Source organism: Pongo pygmaeus, chromosome 5 (assembly GCF_028885625.2).
Source record: "Pongo pygmaeus isolate AG05252 chromosome 5, NHGRI_mPonPyg2-v2.0_pri, whole genome shotgun sequence".
Classification (NCBI taxonomy): Eukaryota; Metazoa; Chordata; class Mammalia; order Primates; family Hominidae; genus Pongo; species Pongo pygmaeus.
Window position 1 is genome coordinate 42764462 of NC_072378.2, and position 13528 is coordinate 42777989.

Sequence of the window (13528 nt, forward strand, 5' to 3'; positions counted from 1 at the left end):
AATGCTCTGGGGAGCGGCAGATATACTGGCCTGGAACCTACATTGTGCAGGCCTGATTCAAGCCCTGATCCAGTGTGTACTTCAATCAATTCCCATTCCCTCTATGGGCCTCAGTTTCTCCATCTCACCTCCTGCCACCTGGAAAACTCATGGAGAGACTTAACCAGATGGAAGGAAGTCAGGCAGCATGGAGAGAAAATGCTACATAGTCCCCAGGGTCCAGTTTTATTTTCTAAATGGTTTTGTTGTTTGGTGACTTTTAAAAAGAAAACTCCAATGGAAGAGAAATGAAACAGAATGTACAGAATTTTTAAAAAATAAAACAAAAATCAGAAGAAAGTAGGTCCCTCCCATAGGTTTCTCATTAAACCAATACTGTAGTCAAATTATAGTAATGAGCTGGAGTTATCATTCGCTTTACAGACAAAAACATACTAAACCTAAAATGACCAAAGAGAAAGTATAGGCCCCATCCCACTAAATTCCACCCCAGAGCTCCCCTGACAGTGAAATCATTCCCAACTACCAAGCGAGGGACCTAGGTGTCTTCAGGTATCTGCTTGCATGAAAGGAAGAGGCCCTCCTGAATGGAAGCCAACACCCAAATGCCAGCACACAACCAGGAAAGAACCCAGACCTTGGAGTGGCTGCAGTGCTGGGGTCCCTAGCCAATGCAGTCCTGGTGTAGCTTTGTATCTAAAACACTGGAGCAAGCAAGTTCTTCCAGTTTTAAGGCTTTAGAAAAGTCACATGCATTGCTGTAGTCTGTTCCAGGCCTAATGCTGATTAGAAGTAACCAGAACTTGACCATGGGGACGGAGAGGGAGGAGGGAGGAGAGAAGACCTCCAGTGAGTCATTGAGACTAGAACTGTGGCATTCTGAACATGTCTAGTAGTAACTGAATGCTCTGGGAACAGAGGTCAGCTTCTCTACCCTAGTTCTGATTCCCATCCATACCCCATGGTTAGATCCTCTATGGTGTGGTAGTGAATGGAGAAAGTCACTTTTGTTGCTCACCATTAATCCACACTCTTTCTGTTCTCCAAGAGGGTCCCACAGAACCCTCAAATAGATGGAATTCTTGTATTACAGCATTCTGGTATTCCAGGAGTCAGTGTGAGGCTGTGGAAAGAACATGCTCTTTGGAATCAGAATTGTGTTAGAATCCTGATTGTCACTCAATGGAATGCACCCCAGAGGAAAACCTGCTTTTACTGGATCCAGTCGTCTCCAAAGAGGAGTCACAGGACCTGCATCTTTTGTGTGGAGAAAAATACTCCTGGTCCCAGTCACAGACCATAACCCTAACCTCAGCTAGCTACACCCTAAACTCAGCACCACTACTACACAATGGAGAGCCAAGCACGGGGGTCTCGTACGGCTCCATGTGATACAACCCAAATGACAGCTGATGACAGCTGCGCAGCCCAGCACGCAAACACATGCCAAGAAGGAGGAGTAAGGCAGCTAGAGAATAACAAATATAACTATCCTGTGGGGTGGGGTGGGGGCAGCAGTTTCACCCCGTCTCATTGTGAGGGGCTTTCCTTTGGCACTTCATTCATTCACAATTGCTTGACACTGGCTTGCTTATTGGGGGTATGCCTGGGGATGCAGTTGCAAACAAAACGCAACCTTCCCCCAACCCCAATCACCCACCACCAGCAGGGCCCATGCCCTTAGAAGGGCAGTAAACACTGGCTGGAGGAACAGCAGCATCCTTGTGAGACTGTGGGTTCCGGAAGCAAGGGGGCTCCACTCTAGGACAATCACCTCCCCACAAAGCTGGGGATGGGAGAAGACGAGGACTCACAGAGAAGACACCAGCAATAAAAAAGGAGGCAGGCGTAAGGGGTGTCCAGCCATGGCAACCATTATCCTGAATGTCCCCAAAGTCCCAATGTCAAATAGTCTGTCACCACCACCCCCATAAACACTGGCTGTGTCCTAGACAGCACCACATTTCAGAATCTCAAATAGATGTTCTTGACAGGTCTTGCTCCCAAGGAAGACACAAGATTGTCTAGGAGACCCAAGTCCCAACTGGGGCCTTGGAAAGGACAGAATTCAGCACCTCCTCTGCTTCACTGGCCACAGAAAGGTGGAGGGGTGTGAACTAAACTGCAGGGGCCCCTGGCCATCCTCCCAATGCACCAGAAAAGCACGGCCCTGTCAAAGCATCTGGGGCCAATCATTTGAGAAGCCTTCGAAGAGGAGGGCACAGGCCACAGAGGGTGGGAAGGGCAGATATTCTATGGGGGCCAGCAGCAAATACCTCAGTGGAGAGGCAGCAACCAGCCAAATGAGTACAGAGGCCAATCTGAGATACTGAATTAATTACCATAAAAAACCAGGCCGTCAACTACCAGTTACCCAGATGGACTATCTCAACACCCTTCTTTTCACCAAAGGCTCCCTCCACCATCCGTGCTCTCAAAATAAAAGATTCAAAACACTTCTCATCATTACAATTACCACCTTTTCAGCCCTACTATGCTGTAGGCCTACACTAGGTACTTTAAATATCTCATCAAATCCTTAAAACCACCCAGTTGAGGAAAATTGTTATTATCCCCATTCTACAGATGAGGTAACTGAGGCCGAGAGGCTACATAACTTAACCAGAGCTCCAAGGCACAGATAAGCATACAGACACGCACAAAAAGATTTTATCCGCCTCACCAGATTTGAAACTCCATGAGACCCCCAGGCCCTGCCACAGAGCCTGCTTGCAGAGAACCTAGCTCCCAGCTTGGTGCCAGCGTGTACGGGGCACTCCGTGGGTACCTCTCTAGCCACTTACCACTCTCCACATCCTGCCCGACCCCGCCCCACCTGCAAGAGGGAACATGCTGTGCCTAGGAGTCTTGTCTTTTCAGTTCTTCACAACTGAGTTCATCCCCAACGACTGAAATGCCTCAAGCCCTGTGTACCACTGGAGACCAAATGGAATTTCACGGATTCATTTCTTGAAAAGAAAACCATCACCTGCAGGCAGAGCAGCCAACTACATTTCTACTTAAGGAAAAAGGTCTTGGGCTTTGAGGCATTCCTCTCAGCGACCGAAAATGAAGAAATAAGAGTGGGTCCTTTTATTAAAAATTAATATTTTACATAAAAACAAAACAGACGCAACATAAACCTCTAGTCTAGAAGCAAGTAAACACCAATTTGCACAGACTTCTTTAGTTGGCTCCAAAATGTGCCTTCCACTGTTTGGAGACCAAAGTTAACTTCCAGTAGTAAATTTAGGAATGAAGAAGTTAAGATGGCTATGGACCCTCACCCAAGACCTCGGTACTACTTGGGACCACAAAAAGGATTTTCTGTGTCTTTTTAGACCCCTGAGGCTGGGTTGCCTGTATTGCAGAGGGCCCTGTCAGTCCCAACTGGCATGCATCTGCCGGGCATCTGAAAGCTTTACAGTAAACGGTGACTCATCTATTGCAGCCACCATAGGTACCGCTAATGTAATAAGCCAAAGTTTGTTCCATCCACATGAAAGAGAAACACTGGGTGCAGGGCTGTGAGTCTGACTCAAACTGAGACCCCTGTTCACCGCTACTCGTCAGCATCTAGCTGCAACTCAAACTGTAATTACCCAGCTCTTAGGGACTGAAGGCAGGGGGAAGGGGGGTTTCTAAGGAAGGGTCACATCCATAAACACAGAACTCACTTCTTATAAGTCATTTCTTTTGTTATTGTTGTTTATTTGGTTATTACCAAATATCTACCCTTCTGAATTCTTATAAAGTCATTTCTTATCAAGCTAAGTCTCCCCATGTGGTCACTTATTCAACAAATATTAACGGAGCACCTACTATATCAGACACTATGCTAAGTGCCAGATACACAAAGGTGAGCAAAACAAGATCGAATGCTGCCTTCATGGAGATTCTAAGTCCGGACCAGCTGCTTTACATACCTTTTCTCATTTAATAGATCCATCTTACAGATGGGAAAACTGACGCTAGGAGAGGTCAGGGAAGTCACCCAGGGTCGCACATTAATTAAGTGGGGAGCCTGGACTCACACCCGCTTCTGTGGCACCCTGAAGCTGAGGCTCTCAGCCATCAAGTTGCTGACAAAGAGAGAGGAGCGAGGTCCAGTCCCTGTTCTGAGGAAGCTGGTGCCTAGATAGGACAGGGACAATGAAGAAAGTATTGGGGTGAAAAAAAGAAAGTACTGGGGTGCTTGCAGAAAGGGAGAGGCTCACGAGACAGAGACAGCAAACCTCAGCTGGGGTAGATTCTGGACATCTTCCCCAAAAGAGGCCATGAAACTGGGAGGGAAATAAGGCCCCAAAAAGCAGGTAAAAACGAGGCTGGTGCTAGGTTGTCTCCCAAAAATTCATGGCCACCTGGAACCTTAGAATGTGATTTTATTTGGAAATAGGGTCTTTGCAGACATCATTAGTTAAGATGAGGTTAAACTCATCTTAAGCTCACCTAATCCAATGACTGGTGCCCTTATTTATAAAAAGAGAAAATAGCGACACACACACACACACACACACACTCACGGAGAATGCCACGTGACAATGGAGACAGGGATTGCAGTGATGTTGCTACAAGCCAAGAAACACCCAGGATCGCCAGCAGCCACCAGGAGCCAGGAGAGAGGCACGGAGCAGTTTCTCCCTCAGAGCCCCTGGACGGAACCAACCTTGCCAACACCTTGATTTCAAACTTCCAGAACTGCAAGAGCAGACATTTCTGTTGCTTTGAGTCATCCAGTCTGTAGTACTTTGTTTCAGCAGCCCTAGAAAGCTAAGACAAGGCAAGGTCCAGGCAGGCTGTGCACACTGTGTTAAGGAGTTTGTACTCCACCCTGCAGGTGTGGGGCAGATTGTAAGCAGCAGAATGGGATACATTCCAGAGCGCATTTTGTAATTGGAGCTTATATCCTTCAAATCTATGGTCTCCAGTCCGAGAGCTGTTAGTGTCCTCCAGGGCTTCATTGTCCACTGTCAATGCTTTCCCTCCCACATTCTTCTTGCTGGGCTCATCCGCACTGACAGATTTGAAATTCCATGAGACCCCCAGGCCCTGCCACAGAGCCCGCTTGCAGAGAACCTAGCTCCCAACTTGGTGCCAGGCATGTATGGGGCACTCCATGGGTGCCTCTCCAGCCACTCACCACTCTGCCCGACCCCACCCCACCTGCAAGAGGGAACATGCTGTGCCTGGGAGTCTTGAGTACTAGACTCAAGTACTAGAATCTGTTTGCAGATGGTGCCCGACTCCAGCCAGGACATTCTTCTGAGCAGATGCCTCTAACTGTAGTTCTCATGGGTTTCTCAAGCTCAACATGTCAAAAGGTAATCTCAGCTCAACATCCTTCACCTTATTTCTCTTGGGTTCCTCCTCATCTTTGTCAGTGGTGCCACCAAGCATCCAGTAACATGCTAAAAGCTGAGGGTCACCGTAGACTCCCATGCACACCTCCACAGCCAGGGAACTACAAAATTATCTCTCTATTCTAGTCCCACTTTTTCACTCCATAGCATAATTCTAATCATTTCCTCTCTGGATTCTTGCTGTGGCCACATGATGCATTTTCATTCCTCTAAGACTCCCCCTTTTCTCCCCTACCCCCACCCCAATCCAGCCATCTTGAATGTGAAGTCAATGCTGACTCCAAGAAGCGCCACTTTCAGAAAAGCTACCTCCAGCCCCACTGCACCCAGCCTGAGGGCCTCTGGTGATTCATAGGCCTTAACCCTGTCAGGAGCCCCACCCAACCTCATTTCCTTATCCTCTCACCCCGGCAGGATACTCTCCTCCTGCCTCTTGATCCTACCCTCTAACTGCTCTCTGCTTCCTATCAGTGCTAAGCAAGTGCAGAATCCAAGGCCCTAAGGAGCTAATACCTCAGGGCTGCTGCTTTCTCTTACCAGGAAACTCTCACTTTGGGTTTTCTTTGTATTCATCAAAAGTGGAGAACAGTTCTCATTTGCAGGACTAAGAGAATTCCTCTTGCCTAAGGGTGGGACAGGGAGATTGAAGGGTCACTAAAAGTTTTACGTATTTAGTCAAAGCTAATATACCCACCCCCGGGCTACAGTCAGCAGATAGGCCAGTTTCTCAGGGGGCTGGATAGTGTTCAAAGTTGCAGACCAGTGTTACAGCAACCACCACTTACAGCTGTGCTCCAAAACTCTGAGTATTATTTAATCTTCACAGTAAACCTACCAAACTAGGTGCTGTTATCACTGCCACTTTATAGACAGAAAAGTGAGGCATTAAGGGGTTAAGTACTCTGACTCAAAGTCTTACAACTGGGAAGGGAAAAGGCAGAATTAAGGACCATCCCAGCTGTGTTCCAGTGAGGTCACTTACAAGGAAGGGAGGGAATTTGGTTCACACAGCCTTAAGATGCGAGGCCCCAGCACACAGGGTTATACTGATGTGTGCTCAGGGATGCAGACAGAATTTGAATCTCCTCCTGTGGGACTCTCTAGGCCTCCATTTCCTTATCTGAAAAACAAGAATGATTAGCCCCACCAAGAAGAGTTATTGGGAGGATTTAAATGAGATAATGTATGTTAAATTACAAAGCAAAATGCCTGGCACATAGAAGGTGCTTAATAAAGGTAAGCTGCTTCAAACTCAAAATAGATGGGTCTGGCGCAGTGGCTCACACCTGTAATCCCAGCACTTTGGGAAGCCGAAGTGGGCGGATCATCCAAGGTCAGGAATTCAAGACCAGCCTGGCCAACATGATGAAACCTTGTCTCTCAAACAAATACAAAAATTAGCCAGGCATGGTGATGCACATCTGTAGTCCCAGCTACTTGGGAGGCTGAGGTGGGAGGACTGCTTGAGCCTGGGAGGTGGACATTGCAGTGAGCTGCGATCACACCATTGCTTTCTAGCCTGGGCAACAGAGCCAGACCTTGTCTCAAAAAAAAAAAAAAAAAAAAAAGGGAAGGGGCAGAAGATTGAGACAGAGACAAGCAGGCAGAGGGGGAAGCAACTACCTGCCCCTGTGGAGTACAGGGAAAGTGTTACTGACCCACCATGCAACAAAGCCCATGACACAGAAGTACCGTCGTTTCCAAGGGGCATGAATCCTTTGTGATCACAAAAATAACAAGAGCAGCAGCTAATGTGTACGGAAGACCTGGAAAGTTCCAAGCACTTTCCAGATACAACTCAGTTAGTCCTCCTCATATCCCTAGGAGGTAAGTTAGTCATCCTCATTTTACAGAGGAAGAAACTGAGGCTCAGAAAATTTGGCTGACTTGGTCACAGTTATGGAGGCTGGCAGCTGTAAAGCTAGGACCTGGCCCCAGGTGACTAACTCCAGGTCCCACATCCTATCAACTGCTTCCCGAAAATCAGTCAGACCCCCTTCCTGGTTCCTGACCTTCCTCTTCCCTCTTCATCTCAGAATCTTCTTGCCCTTCACCCTCTTCTCTTCTGCCCCTCTCCTCACTCCACGGAAGAAGATGAACTCTGGCCAGTGCCCATGACTCCTCTTGTTGAAAGGGCATTGGTACAGAGGAAGAACCACAGGCAGAGCAGGCAGAGGCCTCCGTCCTGGACCCAAGTCAGCCCAGAAAGGAGCTCACACCTCAGTCCCTGCACACCCCAGTTGTCTCAGCTCACAGGTTGCAATCAGGCTCCAATGAGGTAACAGACCTGGGTATGTCCAGTATATCCTGGACGACTGCTCAAATCTACCTAATGTCTTCTGGAACCTTCCTCAACAAATGCCGCCTCTCTCAGGCATCCCCCATACTGCATCTTGCCCAGTCACTAGCCCCTTGCCCTGAGTGGCCCCAATGTCCCTCGTCTTAAAAACAGCATCCCTGGCCTTGCTGCCTTCTCATGACACTCACCCCCCACCACCCTCCTCCCCGGCCTTTGCAGGGATTTGTGTAACCACTCCCTCTGGATGTACAAGCTCCCCAAAGGCAGGGACAATAATCCACATTCCCTATGGGATCCTGCATTGTGTCTGTTTTGGCATGCATCCAGGAGAAACCTTGACAAATAATAACTGAAAAGCACAAAGAACATTTAAGCATGACATCTTAGGTCACTCTCACAACAAACCAGGGAGACACAGAGGTTATTCCCATTTCAACATGAGGAAACTGGGGCTTGGGCTAAGAAGCTCAAGGTCATCTAGCTCCCAAGTAAAGGAGCTCAACACTAGAATTCATTAGTTATGCCCCAAAGTGTCCTAAACATACCAGATAAGTGGCTGGCCTCCTTTCCTTCCTGCTTTTTCCACAAACCAGGCTTACAAAAAGTTTCAACTGCATGGTAAATCTAAGTCTGCTCAACAAAACGCTCTCTTTAAGTCTCTGTCTTCTCCCTTAGGCCACGTCTCCAGATCTGAAATGGAAAGGGCACATATTTATTTGCTGGGGGCTGCAGTCTCTTTTCACCGTTATTCGCAATGACTCTGTTGGCTGCCCTGTTCGGGGCTGTGTTTGTCTGTCTGCCCGTCTCTGTTGTCACGCTAGTACTGGATCTGCTCCCAAACTACAGACATTCTGCAGAGATGGGACAAAATGAGGGAGAGGGGGCAAGGGACTCCAGGACTCCATAAAACGGTCTCGACAAAGAGAATGCTTGCTCAGAAGCCAAGAACTCCTGTGATCTAATTTGTGGGTGTCACCATTACCTCCTCTCAGGGTGGAGACTGGGAGCTTGAGAAGAGATGTGACTTGTCCAAAACCACATGGTAACATAGTGACTTAAATCCAGCTCCATGTGGATGACTTCCCAGTGCCGTCTCTCCACCGCAACGCATTTCCTCTTTTTACTACAGAATTTCCCCCTCCTTTCTTCTTTTAAAAACCAACATTCCATGACATATTTACAATTTTACAGAGAAAAAAAAACCTAATCAAAAGTACATCAAATAAGCCCTATACCTGTCCAGATTCTTATGGACGTGTGCGCACAGGTATTTACCAGGTCATCATCAGCACAGGTAAGTGATTCCATATTCTTGTCCCACTTAACCTTGCTCTGCCTATCTCGTATCAAGTGTTTTAAGTTCTCCACTGTATTGTTTTCATAGCATTTGCCTAACTATTCCCTAATTACCTGCATTTGGTAAAGAAAAAAAGAAAAGAAAAGAAAGTGAAACACCTTTGTATCTCTCAGTTTATGATCCAGGCTTCATACAAAATGATGTGCTCCTATGCCTGGGTTATTTCACCCATATAGTCTAAGTATTTGCCTTAAAGATCTTCATCAGTTCTGTGCTTAACTTTGATAACATGTCTTATCCATTGGTTTATTACAACTGTTTCCCTCTTCCATTAACTTCGCTATATATATATGTGTGTATATATGTGTGTGTGTATATGTGTGTGTGTGTGTGTGTGTGTGTATATATATATATATTTTTTTTTTTTTTTTTTTTTTGAGAGAGAGTCTCACTCTGTTGCCCAGGCTGGAATGCAGTGGTGCGATCTCGGCTCACTGCAACCTCTGCCTCCCGGGTTTAAGTGATTTTCCTGCCTCAGCCTCCCGAGTAGCTGGGATTACAGACACGTGCCAACACACCCGGCTAATTTTGTATTTTTAGTAGAGATGGGTTTTAGCCCTGTTGGCCAGGCTGATCTCCAACTCCTGACTTCAGGTGATCCACCCACCTTGGTCTCCCAAAGTGCTGGGATTACAGGCATGAGCCACCGTACCCTGACATCCTTTAACATGATTTTATTATTTTTATCTTATAGATTTTATTCCTTTATAGTTGAACACATCTCATTCCATTAATGATCATTTTTACGGAATTTTCAAACACATTTGCTCTCGAGGATAAAAATACCACCTGCTTCCTCTGAGTTTTAAGAGTTTGTAAAACTAACTTTTTAATACATCTAAAATTTATAACATATGATGTGAGATATAAATCTGAGTTCATTTTCTCCACATTGTTATCTAGTTTTTCCCAAGAGCTATTTACTGTAAAATTATTTCTTTCACTATTGTTTGCCTCTCCAAATTTGTCATATATAAATGTCTTCCAGGTCAGGCATGGTGGCTCATACCTGTAATCCCAACAATTCGGGAGGCTGAAGCAGGATGATCATTTGAGCCCAGGAATTCAAGACCATCCCAGGCAACATGACAAAACCCTGTCTCTACAAAAAATTAGCTGGGCATGGTGGTGCATGCCTGTAGTCCCAGCTACTCAAGAGGCTGAGGTGGGAAGATTGCCTGAGCCCAGGAAGTTGAGGCTGCAGTGAGCCGTGATCACGCCACTGCACTCCAGCCTGGGTGCAGTGAGACCCCGTCTCAAAATAAATAAATAAATGTCTTCCATTCATTTAGATCTATTTATTGTACTGCTCTTCCATTTTCCTGCTTTATCCTACTATTGTACAATTTTAATAACTACTGCTTGCCTGCCTTGTTTGCTTAGACAAGTCCTGCTCCTAAAGATTTTCAAAACATCCTTTGATACGCATGTCCACCAATTTTTCCTGATTATTATTATAATTATCATGTCCCTGCATTATGAAGTATTTCATTGGGATTTTAAATGCCAAAAGGGCATGAAATCTAGGCATAAACTTTGGAATGCTGACCCTTTAATGCTTTAATTTCTGATCAGAAGCAGCCATCTAGGATTTTGTAATTTTCTTTGAATAGAAATTGTGTCATTTGCAAACAGCGATATTTTTATCTCTTCCTTCCCTATACCAATCCCTCTAGTTTCTCTTTGTTCCTATATTGTTATGACAAGCATCTGTTAAACTATGTTAAATAAGAGTAGAGATAAGGGGCATTTTGGTTTAGTTCCTGTTTTTCAGGGCACACTTCTAGTATTTCCCCACTCAGTATCTGCAGCCCCTGTGTAAGGATTGCTACATGGTTATACACAAGAAGGCTCTTTATCCTACATAGGGGTAAATCCCCCAATACACCTATTTTTTACTCTTCTGATGCTTTATAATACACATGTAATTATTTCCAGTATTTTTCTACATCCACGGAGACCAAATTCATTCATCCATCAAATATTTGTTGACTGACTGTATTTTAGGCACCATGCTGAATAATAGGTATTCCAATTTTTATAATTTCTTTCTATTAATATTGGTCTCTCTGTGTTGAATCAGACTTATATTCCTGAGATGAGCCTGGCCTGGTAATTTTTCAAGACTCTTTTTTTGAGACAGGGTCTCATTCTGTCACCCAAGCTGGAGTGCTGTGGCACGATCAGGGCTCACAGGGTCTCAGCCTCTGGGGCTCAAGCAATCCTCCCACCATGCAATTCCTCCCAAGTAGCTGGAATCACAGGTATGCACCACTGTGCCTGGCTGATTTTTTTTTTAACTCTCTGTAGAGATGGGGTCTCACTATATTGCCCAGGCTAGTCTAGAACTCCTGGGCTCAAGCAATCCTCCCCTGTCAGGCTCCCAAAGTGCTGGGATTATGGGCATGAGCCGCTGCACCCGATCTCAAGACTCATTTTTTAAAGAGCCCATTCAGTGACCATAAAATTCATCTGGAAAAATTAATAAAAAATACTGAAATATCAACCTCCAAAACCCAAATCAAACATCACCTCCTCTGTGAAGCCTTCCCAAACCTCACCTTTATTTTTTTACCCTCGCCTTTCTGAAGTAGAGGTGGAGGCTCTACAGTCCCCCCTCCCTCCATCACCACATTCATTTATCACAGGGACTGTAATGCAATCAATCAATGGCCATGTGTCTGATTCCCCTCAGGATTCAGTGCCCTAAGGACAGAGACGTGGTATATCACCAGGGCTAACTACTATGGCTACTGGATGGTAGATGTGCAATAAACATTTCCTAGTTAGGTCATTCACCTATTTATTTATTCCACTGACGACTTTTGCAGCTGTGTGTTTACATGAAATTGATCTGTAATTTCCTTCTTGGGATGAGGAGGGCATGGACAAGCCCACTCAGTTCCAAGCACATACAGAGAAGCTGTGGTCCAGTGGGCAGGCCTCCTGTCTGGAGAGATGCTGGCAATCTCCAGCTGGCTAGGCTCACAGGGACTGTGGGGAAGGGAACAGCCTAGAACAAAATTATGAATAGTCCCAACAAGTGGGCAAAGCTCTATGATGGGGGAAGTCAGGATGGGCAACCCTCTGCAACTCAGGCATCAGGACATCTATTGAAGGTTACTAAGGCTCCATCCATCTGGCTGGATTGGGCAAGACTCCAACCCCTGGGAGTAGGACTAGTGATGCCAGCTACTAGTTATCAATAAACACTGTCTACCAGTTCTATGACCACCCTGTCAGGTATATTCTATTGCTCCTGTCTCATACATAAAGAAATTGAGGCCCGGGAGGGTTAAGTAATTTACCCAGAGTCACACAGCCAGTAAGCAGATGAGCTAGAATTCAAACCAATGTCTCCCCACCACACCTGGTTATCACTAACAAAAGGACAGGACAGGGTCTCGGTCCCAATTTGGGACTTGGATATCAGGCACGTTAGCAGAAAAGGAACTAACACAGAAGCCTCTTAGAAGAACTGAGACTCAGAGAAGGAAACGGGACACAGGAACGAGGCAGAAGGCCCTGCCATGTCAAAGCCAGAATAGTGTCTGAGCCCAGAATCCTAGCCAGAAGGGATCTGAGTCTCCGTTTCCTCAGACCAGACATGACTATAAGAGTTGAGGGCAGGGCTTGGCTGAAGGAAATAACCCATGGAGCTGCCCTCACCAGAGACGAGGCAGGCAGGGTCTGGATGGGTGTGCACCACTCAGCCCAACAGACCCCAAGGAGAACCAATGTGTAGTGACACAGGCTTCCCACCACGGGCAACATCAGCTGCACTCAGAACACTCAGAATGGGAGGGAGGCTGTGGAACATGGAGAATCTGACTTTGAATAAATGTCTGAAAATCTTGGCCTTTGGTTTTCTTATCTGTAAATGAACACGGCTGGACCAGATGGCTTCTGCAGACACTGTGGATTCTGTTTTTCATTTGGGGATTCTTTGCCTTAACCACACCAATTATTTGAATTTTTTTTTTAATCTTTTTTTTTTTTGAGACGGAGTTTTGCTCTTGTTGCCCAGGCTGGAGTGCAATGGTGCGATCTCGGCTCACCACAACCTCCACCTCCCAGGTTCAAACGATTCTCCTGCCTCAGCCTCCCAAGTAGCTGGGATTACAGGCATGCGCCACCATGCCTGGCTAATTTTGGTATTTTTAGTAGAGACAGGGTTTCTCCATGTTAGTCAGGCTGGTCTCGAACTCCTGATCTCAGATGATCCGCCCACTTCGGCCTCCCAAAGTGCTGGGATTACAGGCGTGAGCCACCGCGCCCAGCCTAAAGAAATCTTTAAAAATATTTTCTGGTGCTCTACATGTTCAGAGAAATTTCTCTAGTAATGAACTATAGAAATGATTCCTGAAAGTACAGTCTTAACAGCACCATTTAAATCAGGGGTCCTATGTATGGTCATAACTAGCTAGGCTTTAGGAGGCTTGCAGCTCACACAGGCGAAATAAAAACTACGAGTTTGGTGTACATGAATACAAAATTGGGGAATGTTTCTGA

General features: G+C 46.1%; 1 pseudogene; it reads right to left on the minus strand.

The window, feature by feature from the left end:
• Positions 1-13314: 13314 nt before the first annotated feature.
• On the minus strand, positions 13315-13394 carry LOC129039647 (small nucleolar RNA U3; annotated as a pseudogene).
• Positions 13395-13528: the final 134 nt, after the last annotated feature.